The sequence below is a fragment of the Myotis davidii genome, unplaced genomic scaffold, assembly GCF_000327345.1.
Source record: "Myotis davidii unplaced genomic scaffold, ASM32734v1 scaffold1373, whole genome shotgun sequence".
Classification (NCBI taxonomy): Eukaryota; Metazoa; Chordata; class Mammalia; order Chiroptera; family Vespertilionidae; genus Myotis; species Myotis davidii.
In genome coordinates, this window is record NW_006284614.1 from 413,482 (window position 1) to 430,640 (window position 17,159).

At 43.3% G+C, this 17,159-nt stretch overlaps 1 pseudogene; it reads left to right on the plus strand.

Moving 5' to 3' along the window:
• The window catches only part of LOC102755978, a 49,651-nt pseudogene extending 32,724 nt beyond the window's left edge, over window positions 1–16,927 (plus strand).
• Window positions 16,928–17,159: the final 232 nt, after the last annotated feature.

Sequence of the window (17,159 nt, forward strand, 5' to 3'; positions counted from 1 at the left end):
TCTAAATACTGAGTAAGAGTGTATTTGAAAATAAAATATTTACAAGGGTAACCAGTTTCAAATGAGGCCAACAGGGTGGGCCCTATTCCAATACACCTGGTGTCATATAAAAAGGAAAAATCTGTACATACAAATAGACATGTACAGAGAGAAAACCATGTGCAGACACAAGGCAAATTCCATGTGAAGATGGAGACTTGGAGTGATGCGGCTACAAACCCAGGAATGCTTGAGGCTACCCGAAGCTAGGACAGAGGCAAAGAATGGTTCCTTCATTAGCACCTTCAGAAAGCACATGGCTCTGCTGACACCTTGATTGTGCCGATTTGGCTTCTAGTACCGAGGCAATAAATTTCTGTCATTCTAAGCCACCCAGTTTTTGTTATGGCTGCCTAGGAAACCAATACATCCCCTGCATGTACTATAAGAAGCTCAAAATGTATTTGCTTTGTCACTTTGGCACTCATAAATTTAATTCAACTCATTATGCAGAAGAATGAAAAAATACAGGAAAAACACAATAGCACTCTCTTAAATTTTGCCTAACAGGGAATTAAGAAGAATCCCCCAATACCTCATTCTAATCAGGTTTAAATTAATCTACATTTTGTATTTATAGCAATATTAAATTACCCAAATGCATTTTTATAATAATATTATATTCCAAAAGGTGGAAACTGATCTATATTAATTTGAGTGCTCTATTTTTAAGAAAGTTATGTAGCTTCTTCTCTTTATTTATAACTCTGGATAAGCCTCATTATAAAATAAAATAGTCTATTAGTTAAAAAGTTCTCTATGAAAACTGTAAAGTTCCAAACTGAATGAGTGGGATGGTGTGATGTTTGATTTTATGTGTTAACTTGACTGGGCTAAAGGATAGATGGCAAAACATATTTCTGGGAGTATGAGGGTGCTTCTAGAAGAACTTCGCATTTGCATTGGCAGGCTGAATAAAGCAGGAGGTCTTCACTAATGCAGGTGAGCATTATACAGTCCATTGAGGACCTAAATAAGCCAAAAAAGGCAGAAGGGCAAGTTTGCTCTTCGCTTGAACTGAGATATTCATCTTCTCTTGCCCTCATCCATTTGTTCCTGAGCTTTCAGACTTAGATTGAATTACACTTCTAGTTTTCTGGTTCTCCAGTTTGCAGATGACAGACTGGAACTTCTCAGCCTCCATACCACTTGAGCCAATACCTATAATAAATATCATCTATCTATCTATCTATCTATCTATCTATCTATCTATCATCTATCAGTTCTGTTTCTCTGGAAAACCCTGAGTAGTATAAATGGGGATGTAAAAATTTCCAGAATCCATGGGGCGGTGGCAAAGAAATTATCACTGACTAATTTCAATAGAGAAGGAAAAAGAAAAGAAGCTGAAACTTTGGGGAAGCATCCGTCAGTTTAACCAAGACAACAGAAGCTACTTTAGTGTTTCAACAGAGAGAATTTAATACAGGGAATTGGTTACACATAATGGAAGTGCTAAACACCAAACAGGACAATGAGACAAATCTGAGATTAACAACTAAAGGAACTATTACTCCCTGAGGTTAGGGCAAGTTTCTCAATGGGAGACTGATGGCATCTGCAGGGATAATCCTTTGCTGTGGGGGACTCTCTTGAAATCATAGGATGATTTATCTCTGGTTGTTACTTACTAGACTCCAGTGTCACCCTCCCCCAAGTTATAAGATGCAAAAATGTTTCCAGACATTGCTAACTATCCCTTGAGTTATTATTTTGGGTTGGGAAGCAGGGATAGAGAGAAATGTCCTAGGTTGAGAAGCACTGAGCTGGAGGGACAAAAGGAGGAGATGGTATCAGAAACCAGTGTCCCCCAGGAAAAGCTTGAACCATGAAGCGGAGAGGTCTATCCAGTGAGAGTTTGGCACATGATAAGAGGCCTCAGGCAGTGAGGGAAAGGACGAAATACACTGGCTTCTCAACACCTCTCCATCTCCTGCGGGCTGGTGTTGGCATCCTTGACACACAGAGGAGAGCAAGGCAAAGGCAAGGAATGGTCCTGAGAATGTAGGCCCAGGATTAGCACAGGGTTCCCGTAAAACATTGGTTCTGAATGAGAACAAAAATTTAAATTGAGGTCCAACTTTGAAACTGGTGCTCATTCAATGTATCATATCAGCAGACTATTGCTATATACTATACAGAGTCAACCTACTAAGAAACTAAAGAAATCCTTCACTTGCATGGACCCCTTCCAAGATCCTGGAAGGGCCTTAGTAATGTGTTCAACTTAGTCTCATGTTTTAGTAAAATTTGCACCACACTTCCCCACATGTTGTGTGAAGTTGGAGTGAGTATGGGCATTTCACAGACCTGGTTAGAGGAAAGGTGGTGGGGCGGGGGGGGCGTATCAGCATTGCCTTTGGACCTGGGCAACGGGGGCTTCTGTTTAAGAGGAGTTCACTCTGACTTTCCTCCCACTACACCCATCACCTCAAGACAAGTCCACAGGGGCCAGGGGATATGCCCACCTGGAATTTATGGCTTCTCTGCTTCTTGCCCTACTTTGTTCCTAAGACCACAGAATTCCCTATTCAAATGGCCCTGGACTTGCTTCCAGCATCTACCAAGAGCGGACCATTGCTGTAGTGCACACCCCTAGGCCCAAGAGGTGGCCAAGGCATGATTGATTGTTGGAAGTTATGGATAAAGCTTGGATGTGTCCACATAAGAGGTCCATTATGGTATGGAATGGAGCTAGAGATGGGAAGAAAATGAGGTCATAAATAAGCAATAAAGTAAGTAGAAATTATTCTGAGAATGAAAAGCAAATTGTAAGCCAAAAAAACATTTTTTAAAAATTATACTGAAAGTGGTAATTCATAAAGAGGAAGAGATAAGTTTTAAATAGAGATAAAGAATAAGGTTTTATATTGTTTGATAATCTAGTTCTTCTTGATCTAACATGAAATGCTGACCTCATGATCCACCAATACAATGGGGTTACCACAACAAACTGGTTAATGAAAGTCATCAATTCAAAAAGTTTATAAAAAAAACTGTACAAAAAAGCTTGAAATATGCATGCACTATTATAGCTCATATATGAAAGAAAAATTGACAGTAAAAAAATGTATATGACTTACCAATATCCAGTTCTGAGGTTGGAAAGACTATTTAGTCTATCAATAATAAATACATTTATTTTTTAAATTATATCTATTTGTTTTATATATTTATTTAAAAGAAAAATAATTTATTCAACAATGCTGAAAGACTGAATTATCTTTTTATAGAAAGTAATATTATAAAATTGTTATCATATATAGAAGTTCATAGAGGTATTGCCCCCCAAAATAGAGATAAAAGCACTAAAGAGATATGTCAACTAGTAAAAAAGTAAATATATTATTTTTCTAGATTTTTTTGTTGTTTGTCAGCCTCTTATATTTTGTAATTTGCTGTAATTTCTTTTCCCATTTTAAGTAAATATCCATTTTCACTTTTAATTTTATGTTCATAATTTTGCATTCTTTTTCCTAAGGAAGGAGGGCATCTCTCCCACAAATTGAATGAGCTTTAGTTTTCATAAAACCTGGATCTTCCTGTGGCATCATAACTTATTATGTGAGCTGTTTGGGTTGGAGAGATGAAGTGAGAGGTGCTTGGGGGCTATGTCTGGGGAAATGAATAGAAAATTGTCTGAATGGGCAGCTCATCCTGATCCCCAAGATGTCAAGATGTATTATTTCAAGGTGAATGAGTCAGCAACTGTCACTTCCCGAAGGCCATTTTCAGATGACTGAATTATGTCCTCATTTCTCCGTGTTTTTGTTCTGTAGTCATGGTGGCAGCTGATAATAGGAGAAAGAACTGAACAAGGGGCAGATGACTCTTTAGCTGTGACTCCATATCCTCTCACATGGCAGAGCACAAAGAAAGACAACAATAAAAACAAACAAACAGACAAACAAACAAACAAAATAAAAACCAGAAAACAGAGAGGTGGTATTCATTTGGGAGCCCCAAGGACAACCCCTGAAGCAGACAAAGCAGGGATGTGGGTGTCCAGGGGTGGGCAAACTTTTTGACTCGAGGGCCACAATGGGTTCTTAAACTGGACCGGAGGGCCAGAACAAAAGCATGGATGGAGTGTTTGTGTGAACTAATATAAATTCAAAGTAAACATCATTACATAAAAGGGTACGGTCTCTTTTTTTCAATAGTTTTATTCATTTCAAACGGGCCGGATCCGGCCCATGGGCCGTAGTTTGCCCACGGCTGGTGTAGGCTATATAAGTCAAAGCAAGCTGGTTTCATAGGCTGATGAGCCAGGACTCTTCTCATTGAACAAAACACAGGGATTAATTCTATTTAAGTTATTATTATTATTTTAGAATGAAGGCATTTTACCCTGAAGTGTATTGGGTTTCTGAATGCTCACACTTCCTCAGAAATAGTTCTTGGGATTTGCAGATGTAATGTCTACCTAAGTTGGTGTAGTTCAGGGACTTGTGAAAGATAGGCTTCCCAGGGCCATGCTGCCCATCCATTTTCCAGTAAAGCACCTTTGATTCCTCAAAGACATTAGGAAAGACTTTATAGTTACATAAAGTGGGTTGAACACGGGTTTTTATCTCTTCTCCCTTCTGAAGTCCCAATAACCTAACTGTAAAGGAATAAAATAGGTATAAATCCACAAGAACAAAAAGAATGACAGAGAAGATGACAGCAGACTAGAGATTCAACAACATATTTGAAGCTGAGACGTAGGACTCAGCAGGACAGAGAGAGCTGCAGCAGAAATACTCCCTCTGCCCTGCTCCCTTTTAGGCCTGAGCAGACAGACAGCTTCCTCAGAGTAATTGTGAATGTATGTACATGGGATTATTTTCTTTGATAACATGGATCACTTAAGGTTATAGAATGAAGAGCTTTCATTTACTAAATAGGGGGAGTTAATCAGGGGCAAGTTGGCTGTTACCACAGAACCACTCCCCATCTCTGGCCAAGAAGTTCCCTCTCTAGATGGACCGGACTGGCACATCCTGGACCGCAAGCAGAGGTGATGGTGGACTCAGCTCTCTCTGAAACATGTGGACTGAAGGAAGCAAAGAGTGGTTTCCCAGAGGAATATTGGGGTAATAGTAATAACAGCTCATACATAAACTATGTGCCAAGAAGTATTCAAAACACTTTATACCCATTAACTCATTTTTCACAAGTGTGGGCTGGAAGTACAGTTATCATTTTATTTTATATGTAAGGAACCCAAGACAAGGAGAGTCTAGGTCCGTGGTCGGCAAACTGCGGCTCTCGAGCCACATGCGGCTCTTTGGCCGCTTGAGTGTGGCTCTTCCTAAGCCTTAGGAGTACCCTAATTAAGTTAATAACAATGTACCTACCTATATAGTTTAAGTTTAAAAAATTTGGCTCTCAGAAGAAATTCCAATCGTTGTATTGTTGATATTTAGCTCTGTTGACTAATGAGTTTGCCAACCACTGGCTAGGTAAATACCCCAAGGTCACAGAGCCAGTAAGGGGCAGAGCTGAATGTGAACCCAGACAGTCTGGCTGTATTGAGAGGGGGATATGGATCCTGTGTGGGACAGCCATGACTGATGTTCCAAAATTTTCATTAAATTGTGTTGACTGCACCCTGTTTTATCAAAACAGGTACAACATGGTCCAAGCAGATGACATAATGCCATGCTTGTTCCTCTTGAGCAGACTTTTTCCTGCAGCAGCAGGTCCCCCTATAACTCTAGGTCCTTGGTAGTTTGAATAAAGGTCACCTGAGGCTGTTCTGCCTAAGTTCTCACAACCTGTGACCTTACATGGTGAAAGGGACTCTGAAGCCATGAATAAATTAAAGCTCTTGAGATGGAGATGCTCCAGTCCTCACAGGAGGCTCTGGGCCCCAGTGCACTTCCACAGCTCAGACCAAGAGGGAAGGGGCTCGCAGTAGACACCCCTCTGCCAATACCACAGGAAGTCCACAGTCATTGGCATGAACCTGTTGACAAAGGTGAATGACCTCAGGCACCTGTGCCTCTGAGCTGGGATGTTAAGTGAAAGCTGGTACTGGTTGCACACTGCATTGGATGCCCATGTAAGAATGGCCTGTCACACAGAATAGAAAGTTCTGTTAAAAACAGGATAAATACACTAAGACATTTGGAGGGCTCAGAAGCCAATACAAATGGATTTTGTTCAAGAATCAGAATTTCTAGAGTGCCAAAGCCTGCTGTGGTTTCGAGGAAAGAATCATGAATAAAGCCTGGCTTCCATGACTGTGAAAGGATGAAACTTTATTAGTCATGGATGGGGGTTGGTGTGTTATCAACAGCCCACATGTTCTCTTGGTGGAAACCATGTCTATTCAAGTTTGTTATTTTTATGTCGTAAATCTATAATCCTAAAATGATTTCTGTAGCTGGGGGAAGGAGGGAGGAATCCTACTGGGACACCTGAATGAACCATAGAAACTTGAGCTGATGGAGGAAGGAAATAATATAAGCCAGAAAGAGTGCCAAGCAAGTCATTGGTCTTAGGGTATGTCAATAATTTCAGATGTGCAAGAGGACTGTGAACTCACTGTGTTCATTAGACAAGGAGCAGAAGCTTACTGGGTGCATCCATTAGAGTCATGAACCAGGGAAAGATACACTCAGCCAGGAGCTGTAGGGAGACATCTGGGAGGTCATGTGACTGCTCTGGAATCTAGGTGCAGACCTTGACTTAGAACGGTGTTATAAAAACATGAGGTGCCACATATGTAATGCCTTAATCAATAAAGAAAGAAATTTTAAAAAATAAAAAATACTAAAAAAATAAAAATAAAAACATGAGGTGCATAGTCATTCTTCCTCCCATGCCTGAGACAGACATTACTAAGTACTCACCACTGACTTTATTGCTGAAGCCAGAAGCAGCTTCGGAGTCATTCTCAGCACAGATCTCAGACCTAATATTTATTGATCAGAGTTGATGTAGAAGATAAAACCTGTTTGCTATCCCAGGTTTAAAAAAAGAGGTAAAGGAATCAAACATTAGTTAGCATAGAATCTGCATTAATATCTATCTTGAGAAAACACTAGGGGCACATTGGGGAGGGTAGAGAGATCTGGGCAAGAAAAGAAGAGAGGACTTCCAGGGGCTGAAACCAAGGCATCCAGAGGGTTGTAGGACATGACACTAGCCAGGCTGAGGTGTAGGTGAAGGACTTTAATACATAGCTCCTCACCTCTCTTTGGCTGTAATGGGGTCACGTGCCCCCACAATCACTGTAGTGGGATGTGGGTTCTGCTGATTGCTCTAAGTTAATCAGAGCCCAAATGTGGCAGAGCTAAGGGCACACCTGCCTAAACCACATGACTAAGAGTAGGAGAAAGGTGGCTCCTCTAAGGGAACTAGGGTCCTCTTCCCATGAAGGAAGAGACTTAATGCTGAGAAATACTAGTAAACAAGAGGTGATATCTACACAAAGATAGGATTTCAAAGGGTCAGAGTCAGAGAGCTTCCTAGATGGGCAAATGGGATATCTATAGACTACATGCAGAGTGGCTTAAAGCCCAAGGAAATAATTTCTGGGAAACAGTTTGGAAGTACTTTCCTCTTCTAAAGAGACCTAGGAATCTATACCTGCTACAAAAATGAGGATGCAAGTTTAAATTGCAATTCAGAATGTCCCCAGACCCAGCAAAAGTACCAGCTTGAATTTTCCTGAGCTGAGCACTTTAGGCCAACTTTCATATGAGAGAGACCCCTTGGAACCAGCCAGGAACAGTGTTCTACAGCCCAAATGACAATACTAGCAAGTGATTTCTGCAACCAATGCAAACACCATGTTTGTAATTTGGTTTCCCTGAATGTTTCCTCACAGTGGTCAGCAGCAAACTCCTGAAGTCAGAAAGGTCCCAAGTGCTTGCCTGGACACAGAAAACCTCTAGGGAAATGGAGGGAGGGATGGCAGCTTTGAAAAGAAAGGATTTTGAGTTCTTTGGAACTTAGAAAAGAGGAAAGGCACATGAAGGCATTGAGGAGAGGCAGATATGTGGGCTTACGGTGCAGGAAACATGTAGGTTACAGAGGAGGAAGAATCTCTCTCTATATAAAAGCCTAAGCAACCAGAATGACCAGAATGACCAATCGTTATGATGCGCACTGACCACCAGGGGGCAGACTCTCAATGCAAGAGCTGCCCCCTGGTGGTCAGTGTGCTCCCATAGCGAACCTCCCCTGGCAGGCCAACCTCCTGCGGTCCCACCCCCTGCCTGGCAGGCCCTGATCAGGTGATCGGGGCTGGCCCCTGGGCTGGGATGGAGAACCAGGATGGGTGGTAGCGGATGTGACCCCTTTCCCAGGGCTGCCAAGGGCTGGCTCCCTCCTCAGACCAGCGGCCAACCTCCTGTGCCCTGTCCCTTCCCCGGGCCAGCAGGCCCTGATCAGTCTGCCTCACGTCCACTGTGGTGGCAGCATGGCAGCAAGGGAAGGAGGAGGGGGGGAAGGCAGGGAACTCTGTGGTGGCAGGGCACCGATGATGGTGGCATTGGTGTCTGGCATCCCTTCCTTCCGCGCCTGGCCCAGCAACTGTTGCCTCCTCTCCAGCTTGGCCCTGATCATGGGCCAGGGCTAGGGACCCCACCTGTGTATGAATTTCATGCACTGGGCCTCTAGTTTGTAAATAAAAAGAAAAGAAAGCTGGAAGTCACCTACAGTTTCTTTACAAATGGCATCAGTTAGGTTCGGTATCTTTTAGCTATAAACCTCAAATAGCGGAGAAAGATGCCTGTCCCCAGATCCCTGCCAAGGAACCTCTGCTTGGATAGCTTAGGTCTTGTGACGATCTCTGAACCAATCACTGTGTCCAGCGGGAGGGAAATCAGGTTCTAGTTGGAGGTGGCAGTGGAGTCGCCACATTACTTCTGCATGGCTGAGAACGGTGGAGTGATGGTTTTCTAGAGCACGTAAGATATTGTTATTGTGAAGGATGGGGAAGAGAGGCTGGACAGGTCTCCTGGAATCAGATGAACAGGAGTTGATGGAATGAATGGAACAGACATTCTAAATCAAAAATAAAGGCAAAGAGTGAAAGGCTCCTGGAAGTGACTTTTGCTTTACAAAAAGAAAAGTGGTGACTGGAAGAGAAGACTCCCATGGGACGATTGTGGCCCTGCTCAGAAGGCTAGCAGCTGCTCCACCAAATGAAATGAGACACAGGGAAACAGCTCAATGAATAGTCTCTGAAGATGAATCTTGATACATATACTTTACTCGATATTTTGGGAGAACTCTCGGGACACATCCCAAAGAGTGAGTTAATGTTCTGTTAAGTTCTTGCTTTATTTATTTACAAGGATCATTTCTTCCTGAAACCCAGCACCATATTAACATTCTGCATGTCACTTTGGTTCACGGGAGCCATAGAAAGATGAATCACTCTTCGTTCACTGAAGAATTTTCCACATTAAAAAAGAGATATAATTAAAATGTCAGACTAGCCCAGTTAGAAACATAGAAGATATAGAATAATGAGAACAGCCATTCTTTTGTGCTTATAAGAGAATAGTAAGATGCATTCGGTGGCATGAAGATTTTTCAATAAAAATTTCTTTCCCTCTTGGGCTTGATTCATGCCTGAGGCCCATGAGACTGAGGAAGCCAATATATTTATCTGAAATGGAATTCTCCAACAACTATGTTAAATTATAGCAGTAGATTTCAAAGTCTTGCCTGGAATGAGGTGATTGTTTAAATAAGTTATGACATATTCCTACAATATAACTATTCATTTATTTAAATTGATGCTATAGATGAGACCGTATTAACTTTGTATGATGTTCGCAATATATTGTTGAGTCAAAGAAGAAGGTTAGAAAACAACATGAAGGTTATAATCACACTTTTATAAAATATTAAAATCATTACATTTTGGTACAAAATGAATGAGAAGATATACATTAAGGTGTTTCCAGTGTTTTCCTCTGGGTGGTGAGATCATAAATATTCTTTTTTGCTTTTTTTCTTGTTTATTATTTCTAAATTTTCTACAATGTTTATTTATTGCTTTTATAGTAAGAAAAACATAACAGAGCTATTTTCAATTAAAAAATTATATCCATTACATGGTAAATCTTTAATTTTACTTATATTTTATTCTTTAGAAATGTTGGTATTCTTGTAAGCAGCCGCAAGTCCTCTGTGGAATGAGGCCAGGAAAGAAATGCATACATAAGTGAGTACAAAGAAAAGCACAGCACCAATTAGAGCACCAAGGAAACTCTGGGGACCCCCAAGGCTGACCCTCTCTTCCCTCACTTTGATTTAATTAACATTGAAATAAGATCCACTTCCAGGAGAATAATATTAGCCTTTGTACTCATTTTTTTCTCAATGTCCCTATTATAATAAATCCTCCTTATTCTGATTTGACAAAAAGATTGTTTAGTCATGGAACAGGGTTAGGGCTCAGCCATTATCAATGTGACTGGACCTGGAGGTAGGAGCTGAGATGAGATGGCTTCCAGAGGCATGCTACTCAAAGCACAGTCCATGAACCAGCAGTGTCAAGATCATGTGGAAGCTTATTAGAAATACTAGAGGCTTGGTGTACGAATTTGTGCACAGGTGGGGTCCGGCTGATCTGCCCTGATGGGGGCCTATCAGAGCCAGGCCGGCCAGGGGGGAGGGTCCACAGGAGGTTGGCCACCGACCTCACCCATGATTGGGGCCCAATTGTGGCCGGGCTGGCTGGTTTCAGGGGGCTGGAAAATTGAGGGTGGGGCCAGCTGGGGTGAGGCGCCATGGGTGGTTGGCGGGGGGAATCGAGGCCCTGATTGAGCCAGTTGGCTGCTACAGTGTGTGTCATAGTGACTGGTCATTCCAGTCACTTGGCTTTTATATATATAGATTAGAGGCCCAGTGCATGAAATTTGTGCATGGGTCCCTAAGCCTGGCTGGCGATCAGGGTCAATCTGTGAGGTGACTGGCAGGGCAATCGGGGGCCCCTGCTGGCGCCGACCTTGGCTGGCCTGGCGCTGCCCACTCGCCAGCCCCGTCCCCCGCTGCTGCTGCTGGTCGGGGCCTGTGGGTTGGGGGCAGCTCCTGCGTTGAGCATCTGCCCCCTGGTGGTCAGTGTGCATCATAGTGATAGGTCGTCCTGCTGGTTGTTCTGCTGTTTGGTCGATTTGCATATTAGGGTTTTAAAATCTACCAAACTGCAGAATGAGCAGTCGCTATGACATGCACTAACCACCAGGGGGAAGACGCTCAACGCAGGACCTGCTCCATGGTGGTCAGTGTGCTCCCACAGAGGGAGCGCCGCTCAGCTGGAAGCCAGGCTCATGGCTGGCAAGCCCAGCAGTGTTGGCGGGAGCCTTTCCCACCTCCATGGCTAAGGATCCCCGGGGTGGGGGGATGTCTGCATGCCAGTTTAGGCCCACAGACATCCCCCAAGGGGTTCTGGACTGTGAGAGGGTGCAGGCTGGGCTGAAGGACCCCCCCCCCCCCTCCCGCCCAGTGCACAAAGCCTCTTGTATAGGATAATTTCCCAACCCCCTTTCCTATGCCTACTGAATCAGAATACCTGGAAATGGGGCCCAGATCTGCAGAGTCCTGGTTCAGTGGTTTCACTAGCAGATAATCTCTCTGAAGCAGGGAAAAGCCCAAAGTGGCCAATTGTATCATACTTTTTCAGACCTGGACTTACTGGAAGATGAAGGTCGACTCTAAAGGCTGAGTCATCTCATGAGTAGCTCAGTCTGTCTGTCTGTGGAAGAAGAGTTTATTGTGTTTTCTTCTCCTGTAAGTGCTGTCTCTCTGCTCCTGAAAGTCCCTGTGCATGGATGAAATATTTGCAAACCTAAAGCCTGGTCTCTATCAATCACTGCCATTTTCCCCAAAGCAAGAGGCAGTGTGATTTTTCACACACAGAAATCATTTCTTTCTTTGGTTAAGACAGTGATTTGGGGAAAGGTAATTATCTCAGCAGAACTACCAACCTGCAGGGTGACATTGTCAACTGTTTGAAATTACACAGTATTTATTTGCTGCTATTTTAATGTCATCTTCTATTTCCCCTTTCCCACCCCAATGATAAAATCCCCTCTCTCCCAGCATCTTCCTTACTTCTTATTAATCTTGAAAAATAAGTTCCTTATTTTTAGCAGGCTGATGCCACAAGTAGAAATATGCTATTGGGGGTCATAATAAGAACGTTCACTCTTTCAGCTGGTGCCCAGCCACTGCACATGGAATTTTTGAACTAAGCTGCAGAGCCTTTGTCTCTGCCAAGAAAGAAATGACTGGCAAACACCCCCACAGCTGACGTTGTGAACTGCCTGCTACTCTCAGCTCCTAGTAGAATTCTACTAGACTGGAGGGTATTGAAAACCAGCAACCAAGTCGTGAGGGCTGCTTTCCTAGAGCTCAGGAACAAGGCAAAGTTGTAGTGTGTGTGTGTGTGTGTGTGTGTGTGTGTGTGTGTGTGTGTGTGTGTGTGTTCTGGCTAAGGCAGTGGAAAAAGATGACTGAAAACATTGTCTCCAGGCAATGCAATGAGCATGACAATTGAAGGCAGAGAACCAAGGCTCTGAGTCTCATGCTGCACCTCTTGACTACTAGCTTGGGTGAATAATTTAGTCATTCTAATTTTTTAATATGTGAAATGGGAAATACAACATTGAGTTTATGGGTAATAAGGGGTTCACATAAAATAACAACTTAATCTAAACAGACATCTATTATGTAATCACAATAGTTAACATTTCTTGAGCTCTTATGTGCCAAACCTCTATGCCTTTTACACACACCATGGCACTTAGTCCTCAAAAGCAGCCATAAAGGTAGCAGCTATTATGAATTTTAGTTTTTGGGTATGGACACTGAGAATTAATTCAGGTAAGCAAATTGTCAAAGGTTAATTGAGAAGTGAATGGTAGAGTCCTTAGCAACTGCTGGTCATTGTCCACTAGGAAGGCATCTCCTCTTAACAAGTGCAGAGTAGAGGGAGTTTCCCACTGGGTTTCTTTTCCTCACTTACTATACAGGACTCACAGTATGTTAACATCAAGTCCCTGTTAATACCCCTTGGGGAAAAGCCAGTGACAAAACTGTGAATGACTGATACACCGAAGAGTCCCAGGTTGTGCACAAGAATCCCTAAAAGGGGGATATCTGGCATCTTCTTCAAAATCAAGTGACTACATATAAAGGCAGAGATTTTATACCTGGTGTTGTGTGACTTCCCAGGTTTGGGCAGCCTGATTGCTGACTCAGAAGAGACAGCTCTCCCCTGTTGGCTTCTTCCTCCCCCTGCACCAGGCAAACCCATGCAGTTTGCTGAGATGAGGAGTGAGCATGAGAAGGAAGCTATGAAGAGGAAAGTTAAGACCGCTAAGACTAGAGATTTGTTTTTCAGTTTAAAAAAAAAGTGACTTCTTGGAGGCCATTAGCACTTAGCAAACACTGTATATAAAGAAGGGCCTGTTTTTTTAAAACAGAACTGGCAATTGCCAAGAACTATAGCTGGGCCATCCCGGACTTCACATTATGGTGCATATTTTTAAAGGTTCTGGCTTATCCAGGATCTTTCTTTGGGGAATTTCATGCCCTTGACCCCATCTCCTCTCAGCACCCACAGAAAATAGTTAGGAGATAGGTTAGGAGGAGATGTGCAAAACTCTATTGAAAGGGGAATCACAGTGCATGATAATAGATGTGAAACCTGGCTCTGCAAAACTAACTGGCTGTGTGATCTTGGGTCAGTCACTTAACTTCTCTGTGCTTTAGTTTCCTTGTCTGTAAGATGAGAGTAATAATAATAATAATAATGGTGCCTAACCTCATGGAATTATATTGATTAATAAGTTATTTGTAAGCTGCTTAGACCAGTGTCTGGAACACAGCAAGCATTCTATAAGTGATAATTTAATTTTTTTGTTAATCCTCACCGAGGATATTTTTCCATTGATTTTTAGGGAAAGTGGAAGAGAGATGGAAAGACATAGAGAAACACCGATATGAGAGAAACACATTGATTTGTTGCCTCCTGCATGCACCCTAACCAGGGCCTGGCCTAGGGGGAGGTCTGCAACCAAGGTACATGCCCTTGACCGGAATTGAATCCGTGATCCTTTGGTCCATAGGCTGATGCTCTATCCACTGAGCCAAACCGGACAGGGCAATAAATGAAATTTTAAATATGCCCAGCATTCCAATCAGGTGCAGTCAATGCCAGGAAGTGGACCCAACACATTCATCTTTTGATTGCTATAGGTAGAGTCGACCAAAGGAATCAGGAATTTCCGGCCAATTAGGGAACTGTGGTGGCTGGGCACTGAGGCACTGTGGGAAAATCAAAGGCTTTGGAGTAAGACAATTCTGGATTTAAATCCTACTCCAAAACTTAGTCTGTGTGTACCTTGATCAACCTCTCTAAGCCTCACTTCTCTCATTTATAAAATAAGGGTGAGGGTTATCACCTGGATCAGTGATATATGGAAAGTAGTATCCAACAGTTCCTAATGTCATCATGGCATCATCATCATCATCACTATCACCATCATCATTTACACCATAAATTTGAAATGTAGGTACAATCAGGAAAATGAAGTAGACTTTACGTCAGCAATTCTAAGTGTGGAGTGTCTAGGAAGCTGTCAATATTTAAAGGGGTGGGAGGTGAATATGAAGGTTGAAAAGTACAATCAATAGAATAATATTTGGAAAATGAAAAATAAAACTACTTTTTCCATAATACAGACCAAAGGAATTGAGATTCAGCATGTCTCTCTGGAGAGAATGGTTTCCCAGGGAAAATGCCAGAGTGAAGAATGGGGGTTGGGAGGTGGGATGTGGAGATTTTCTTTTTCTTTCTTTTTTTTTTTTTAAATATATTTTATTCAGTTTTTACAGAGGAAGGGAGAGGGACAGAGAGTCAGAAACATCGATGAGAGAGAAACATTGATCAGCTGCCTCCTGCACATCCCCCACCGGGGATGTGCCGCAACCCAGGTACATGCCCTTGACCGGAATTGAACCCGGGACCTTTCAGTCCGCAGGCCGACGCTCTATACACTGAGCCAAACCGAATCTATACTGAGATTTTATTTTTCAAAAGGTATCATGTCTAGCTGGTGCTTAACATGACCAGAAGCTCATATTTGTGGTGAGTATTAATTATTGAAAGCCTCAATGAATTTATATGTGCAAAATATTGATTTCTTAAAATTCTCTGATAACTGCTCCATTTTAAAATGAATCCAGTCACTCCAAGGTTAAATCAGTCGAATTTAGCAATGTTGACATGCTCCCCTGGAAGTTCCTTTAAAAAGGTCATTTTAGGTTCATATCAGTCATATTCAGGAAATTCCTCTCATCCTCTCTCCTTCTTCCTGGGGTTGGTGTTAAGCTTGGCATGAGGGAGTGCAGGGTGTTTACACAAAAGTAGCTGCAGCATTAGTGAGAAGTAGGCATCCACTTCCAGACCTAGCTGCGTCTTGCTCTCATAGTCCTGCACCCAAACAGTCAGTCCTTTCTCTCCTTGTTCTTCGGCATGTGCCCTCCACCCTGAGCAGCCATGGACATGTGGTTGCATCCTCATCTATGTCTGGGAAGTGACCCACATCACCTCTGATGTGTTTCCCCTCCTCCTAGCTCTGAAATCCCTTGTGACCCCATCAGAGCTCTCACTCCTTTTCTTTCTTAACTTTCTGTTTCCACTTGTGGGGGTGGGGCCTGGAAACGTTTAGATGTTCTACTTATAGGATTACCACATTTACCAAATAAAAATATGGGACACCTAATTACGGAGGGGTGGGCAAAAGTCAGTTTACAGTTATTTGTATGGAAAATAATGCAATAATCTATACTAATAAAAGGGTAATATGCTAATTATACTGGATAGACCAGACATCTTTCAGACGTCCTTCTGGACAAAGCCGCAGTGGCTGTGAGGGCCGAGGAGGGCCAGCAGCTGTGGCGGCCGACAGTGGCAGTAGCAGCAGGGTGATGGGGGAGGCACCTTCCCCTGATCGGCCCAGTCACCTCCCGTAGAGGGAGGCCATGGGGTGCGGGCCTAAGCTGTCAGTAGGACATCCCCTGAGGGCTCCTGGACTGTGAGAGGGGGCAGGTCAGGCTGAGGAACCACCCCCCCCAGTGCATGCACCAGACCTCTAGTTAATAAATAATAATACAAAAATAAACTCTGTGTTTCATGTACTCACAACTGCAAGACCACTTTTGCCCACCCCTGTATTTGGATTTCAGATAAAGAATATTTTTTTAGTGTGAATACACCCTAAATATTGCATGAGACACATTTATGTTAAAAATTATTCATTGTTTTTCTGAAATTCCTGGGCTGGTGTAAAGCCATGGGAAACTCCAAGAGCTGCCTCACCTCCTCCCAGTGTGACCAGCCACAACACCATAGGCTGCTGCACGTGCTAGCGCAGGGCTCCTCCCTGTGGAAATAAGGAAGCCCAGCCAGATGGGAACAGACAAAGGCTATTTATTCAGAGCTTGCTATAGCAGGGAGGCAACCGCTGTCACTTGTATTTTGGGAGACTCAAAAGCACATGGAGGTTGTAAAACCTGACAGTAGAAAAAGGGAGTGCTTCGGGGTGTCCCGATGGGAGGCTCTTGGTGTGGGGAAGCTGCAGGTCCATTTGTCCATTTGTCCATTCAGTGTCTCATCTACAGGACTCCTATGCAGCTGTGGGAGTTGTGAAACCGCAAGGCTGCTGTCATCCTGTCTGATGCTGGAGCTTAAGTCCCCAGGTAGCTAGGAAGGGAAGATGGAGGCACAGTGGGCGAGAATCAGTTGCAACCCTCAGGACAGACCGGAGCCCTTATCAGTTCTCAGTGCCCTCAGATGATCCTGCAGGAGAAGCTGGTGCCCTCCATCCTGGTGCTAAGCAGTCAGCTGGCCCAGGAATCGGAGAAGTGAAGGCCAGGGAAGGTGGACCACTTGTAGGCCCGCCAGCTGCCCATGCTGAGGGCTCGGCAGATGAGTAATAATGTGTGAGCTACAAAAGCACGTGCCCCAACCTTCTGAGAGTAAAAAATAATGCAGCTGTTGCTTCACTCCTGCCCCTCAAATCTCATGCAAAAAATGTCTCCTCTCCTCACTGGGACCTGAAATACACAGGAGAGGGTGTTCCCGGAAACAGCTCAGCCTG